The sequence below is a fragment of the Semicossyphus pulcher genome, unplaced genomic scaffold (genome assembly GCF_022749685.1).
Source record: "Semicossyphus pulcher isolate SPU_LCO1_2020_fin unplaced genomic scaffold, fSemPul1.0.p SCAF_4, whole genome shotgun sequence".
NCBI lineage: Eukaryota > Metazoa > Chordata > Actinopteri > Labriformes > Labridae > Semicossyphus > Semicossyphus pulcher.
The window spans coordinates 20,655,566-20,661,565 of NW_027211715.1; positions in this window are offsets into that span (position 1 = coordinate 20,655,566).

Sequence of the window (6,000 nt, forward strand, 5' to 3'; positions counted from 1 at the left end):
TATTTTAAAGTGCAGTGAAAGGACACATTTTCAAGTCTCAAAGAAGCATCACTTACATCCCAGTGTCTTTTCTAAGAGACAAAGTACCCTATCAGAGATTTATATAATGTATTAAATGAGTTTCTTTCACTGAGTTTATATAAAGGATAAAGGAAGCAATGTGTAAATGTGCTCCCCTGCCAAAGTAAACTCAGTCTCCTCTTTCTCCTCTGACACCCCGCCATTCTGCCAACAGATTTCTGATAATTGAGCAACAGAAATTTCACTGCGAAAGGAGCAGCGCTGAAGTAGCTTTAAACATGCAGCAGCCAAGAACACAGTCATTCTTCACGCCCGGTCTTATCGGCTCTGTATCCACCGCAGAAAGAAGGCCACTGATCCACCCGCCCGTAAAGAGCCGTCGCCATGGCAACCTCACAGTTTATCAAGGTTCTTGGCAGCAAGGAGGAGAGTCGACTGATGTCGCGCACGTGATTTACAGCATGCAAACACAAACAAACACAGATGCATTGTTGGAAAATAACACATAAACAAGTCTAGTGAGTCTCTTATTTTGAAATCCAAACCATATCAGATGTCAAGTGAAAGCGTGAACATATGCTCAGGGGGTATAAATAATTCTAGCAGGCAGATTATATTCTAGTTAGCAGACATATACATACCGAGGTGAGCATATGGCAGGGCGACAGGGTGATTAGAGATTAGCTGCATGACTGGAGGCGTGCAGGTTCGATCCCTGCAAACACCACGATTTACACTGTGTCGTACACTGATGCTGCGGCGCATTCGCACAAACAATAACAACCTGCAATAAACAGTGTTTTGGTTACCTTATCAGAACTAAATATACCCTGTGTTTAAATATGAGACGGAGCATCAACTCTCACAGCTTGGTGCAACTTGTTTTCTAACTCTTCCCGGGCTCTAAGATCTTTTCTGTCAATACAAAGTATCATAAAAATGTGATTTCATGTCTCTTACATATCCGCTTACACTATGAAACTCCAACCCAAGGTTATAAGAGATGTGATCTCTGTGTACATTATTTTATAAGACTAATGAAAGTATACTTTTTTTTTGCACTGCCCTTGACTAACTGTAGCTCATCCTTTGTTTTATTCATGTCTTTACATATGTTATTCTTCTAACGCCGTCCTTTGTTTCAACTTTTTTCACAGATTCAGTTGTTCTCAGCAAACCTGTTCTTGCTATCTGCTTCTATTGTGGTTTGTTAGTCGCCTGATTGCTTGGCTTTTTCACAGTGTTTGCACTTATTTTAATTAACCTGTTTTTTATTTATTCCCCTTTTTCTACTCTTTATCCGAAAGCACTTTTAGCTAATCCTCTGGCATAAAAGGCACTATACATATATTTTTTAACATTTTTATTATAATCATTATAATTAATATTATATTTGGGCTTAGTATTGTGATTACCGTGGGAACTAGCTCTCTTCAATTAAAGTCCTAATAATTAAAAAAAATCAGCCCCTTTCATGCATTAACACATTTGTTAATAATACCAGCAGGGACACTGCAGAGAAGACCTGTTATGAGTTTCTAGTTTAGTTCTGGTTTTTTCTTGTATTTCGGTGTTCAGTTATTATTTCTTGTTTTACCTTGTCACTTTGTCTATTGTCATGAGTTTTCATCGTTAAGTTTTGTATTTAGTTTATTCTGTGTTCTTGTCGGTATTTAGTCTTGTTTAGTTAAGTATTTCACTTGTGTCTCTTTGGTTCGATCATTTCCTGTTTTACTTTGTCACCTTGTCTCTCGTGTTGGTCCACTTCCTGCCTTTGTGTTTCCCGCTTGTTTGATCATGTGCCCTGCGCTGATTGTTTTCACCTGCCCCTTGATTGTCTCACCTGTGTCTGATTAGCCTCACCTCCTAAGTTTATTTAGTCTCTGTGCTCCCTTGTCTCTGTGTTGGTTCATTGTCTTTGTCTGTGAAAACCCTAGGTATGTCTTCCTGTATTTGCCTGTGTATTATTTTGGATTTTTGATTACCTGGCTCCTTGTGTTTTCTCCTGTTTTTGTTGGATTTTCAGTTGGACTTTTGTTTTATTAAATCATATATGTCTGCATCTGGGTCCTCACCTTTTTGTGAACAAGAACCTTGACAAGACCAAAGATGAGGGGCCAACAAAATGTAAGTAGACCTCAAACCTATTTGTCTTATATAGTTGTAACCTACACTCTTTTAATCACCACTTTCTCTCGCTGTTTTAGTCTCTTTTCTTTTTCCCCTCTGTAAACAGACCGACGTCAAATTTACCAGACTTCTTTCAGCTGATTGACATGATTACAGTTAGTCCTCCTGATTCTGTGATTACAGCCGCATCCCTAGCAACGGTCTGTTCTTCTTAGCAACGGTCTGTTATAGAGAAATAGCAGACATCGGAATGCTAAAATTAACCAATTGGAATCAAGCATTTAACACAGCCGTGTGATAAGTGTAATTTTTAAGCAAAGACGGTACAAAGTGTTAATAGGTGAGCTCTAGAAGTGTGGTGAGCATGTTACGGTGGCTCCCTCTGCTTCTATCATTTAATCAATCAATCCTTTTTTATTTACATAGCGCCAAATCAAGTTATCTCAGGACACTTCACACAAAGAGCAGGTCTAGAACGTCCTTTTTTTAATATTATTTACCGAGACCCGGCATGAATCCACCAAGAGCAAGTGCTTGGCAACATCTGGCAACAGTGTCAAGGACTTTTAACAGGCAGAAACCTCGAGCAGAACTGCCTCGACTGTAAGGGCTGACAAAGTGGGATAGAGGGAGGCTCAGAAAGAGAGAGATGGATAGAGGCAGACAAACAGCAGCAACAACAAGAGATAATACAGACTTATGGCTACCTAGCATTCTATTCCCCTGTGTGGCCCAAAAACACTGATACGAGACCGATGGCGTAACGTGTCAGCTCCAGGCCCAAATGCAAAGCAAGCGGGCCCTGTCAGTCACAGTGCATCATAATGTTCTGCCTGCTCGTCAGTTTGCCTCCCCTTTGCCTCTCCCTCTTAAGTACAGATTGCTCAGTTGCAGCCTCATTCTCACATAAAATTTAGTTTGAGTACATTTGAAAGAAGTCATAGAAGTCATAAACCATATTACTGACTGTGTCATATACGTGTTTCGTAGATTGGCCCTGTGCGCCGCTCACCAGCAGCTTGCTCAATCTCACAATACCACTATCAGATGTAACATAACGTAATGTCAGCAACGAATGAAAGAGGTGCAAAAATGCAGCTTTTAAAACAGCCCATACATCTGATTTCCAGGCCCTCCTCTGCTGCGGGCCCCTACGCAGTTGCATGACCTGCATCAATGGTAGTTACACCGCTTTAGCATTAGCAAATTGAAATATAGCAGGAAAAACTAACTAGCGCACTCTCTTAAAGGTTAAGCTACTTAGTTTAGCCTGATAACGTTCATCTGCATATTCCCACCAGATATTACCGTCTGTTTATTTCAACACCTGCTAAGTTATATGCAGCTCTTGCACTGTATACCTCTTTTTCTCTGTCGCGCACACACACACACACACAGTAAAAAGCATGACAGTCATAACACGTACAATGAAAGTGACGCCTGAGTTCATCTTGCAGTTATTGAACAGCTCAGCTCACTAATGTGGTGAAATGTTAGCTTAGAAAACACACTCAGGAATGTACTTTGAAACCTGTGTGAAGAAGCTTTCCTCTTTCCTGAAAGGTTTTCAGACCAATTGCTGTTTTTCTTTCTTGTTACTCAGTCTTGCATCAATTACCTATGACAGGAAACGGAGCTAAAGTGGGCTTTGCTGAAGGACTGCTCTCTTGCTTTTGATCTCACTACATCTATAGAATGGCAATGTTGAATTGGACCAGAAATTAGTGTTTTATGCATATTAGTAGTTGTCTTTGCTAATATGAGCTATTTTATTCTTTCTCTGAAGTAATATGTTGCTCCATTGTTGGTTAATGTTGCCTGGGTACAGGTTGCATCACCTTAATAGTTTCAATAAATATTTCAAATCCAAATTGGTGGAGCAGAAATGATACAATGTGTTTACCATTCATACTTTGTGACAAGGCAGACACAATATTGTGATATGATGAAGCTGCAAAACTGCTCCACCAGTCAACTTCAATTGAGTCACTGTTAATGAAAAGTAGCATAATAAATTATTGTGTCACCATGTGAAATAAATGAGAGAACTTCAACTTTGCAACTACCAAACAATTTGGGACACCCTGAGAGATGAGCCTCATCTTCTCTGTGCTCTGCGTTTTGCTGCAGGTCTGCTGCCATGTCTGCTCTCAGAGAGGCGCGGTGATTAAAGCAGCAGCAAAGTAACACTTTACAACGTGACAAGTTGACTGTGCCTGCACCGCCTCACACTTAAATAGGTATAATCTGAGGAAAAAGCACAGCAGGTTGAAACACTAGACTTGCACACGATCTCTCGCAGACATACTGTAAATATCATGATCTGCCACAATTATCCTGACAAACTTCGGCGAGCACATGGTCAGTGGTTACTACCTGCTATCGCACTTTCTCGGCCCTTCCTGTTGTGGCAGATAGCTGTCTTCCAATGGGTCTGGTTCTGCTTGCAGTTTTAGCTTGTTAGCTTGTTTGTCCTTGTATATAGATAAAAAATGATTGATCGATTGGTTTTCTCACCTTACATTTTTTACACCCAGGTTTTCCATCCCTCAGTGACAAAGCTGAGCAGACTGATTGTTGTGGATTCACATACAGTAGCACCTATCATCCATCACCAACGCCTGTATTAAAATGACAGAATGAAGTATCTCTTTATCAATTTAATAATGTGTAATAATGGAGCTAATTGGGGGGCTGCAAGGTGGTGCAGTGTATTGCGCTGTCACCTCACAGCTAGAGGGTTCCTTGTCCTTGAATCTTGGTCCAGATGTAGGGGCCCTTTCTGTGTGGAGTTTGCATGTTTTCCCGGTGTTGCCTCCGGGTACTCTGGCTTTCTCCCACAGTCCAAAAACATGCTTGTTAAGTTTATAGGTGACTCTAAAATTGCCAGTAGGTATGAATGTGAGTGTGAAAGGTTGTCTATCTCTATAGCCTCTTTCCCACTGGTCAAAAAACCCGCTAACACTTGGCTTTTTTGCTTACTGGGAAAGGCTACAATCAGCATTCAGACCCGAGTCAAATGACTCTGCAGTAGACCCGGGTAAGTGTTGCCTCGGCTCCGATCTACATTGATGGGAACACTAAGCCCGTGTTGACACGCTAATCTCCTAGCCCTTTCCAGCACGATGCTATACTCCGTCTGTAACTTCTGCAACTCCTTGTCATCTCAGCTACAAATTCAGCCGTCTCTATCTGAGCAGCGCTCGAACATCGTTCCAAATTTGTCAGCACCGAGTTTGATAAATAGACGAATGAGTAGTAGATACAATAAAGACCTAACCACCGTAAAATCTTCACTTTTTACTAAAGCTGTTTTGGACGTGTTGATGCCGTCAGACGGTGACGCAGCAGAAAGGAGGCCGAAAGCAGGACACTCCACTGGCAATGGGAAAAGAGACAATCGGCATCTATACGCGGGTCTTCCGGGTCTGAAAAACCTGTCCCAACGTGCTAATTTCGGTGGGAAAGGGGTACATGTGTCAACCTTGTGATTGACTGGCGATCAGTCCAGGGTGTGCCCCACCTCTCGCCCAATGACAGCTGGGATAGGCACCAGCCTCCCCCGCCACCCTGAACAGGATAAGCAGTATAGATAATGGATGGATGGATAGAACTAGTTGGTGCAAAAGAGGGCAAATTCTATGTCCTTGCTGTTTCCCAGACTTTTCCTCTCACTTAAACATTTAAGATTTTACTAAGATTTTATTAAGTGAACTATTCAACGTCTAGTCAATAATTTAGCTGTAGTTTTTCACAAATATTCCCACACAGTGTATCCTAAGGCCTTGAGAGCTTATCTGACTTTTTCTTTAGTACCTGCATGAGGCTAATATTTATGGTTTTGAGTGA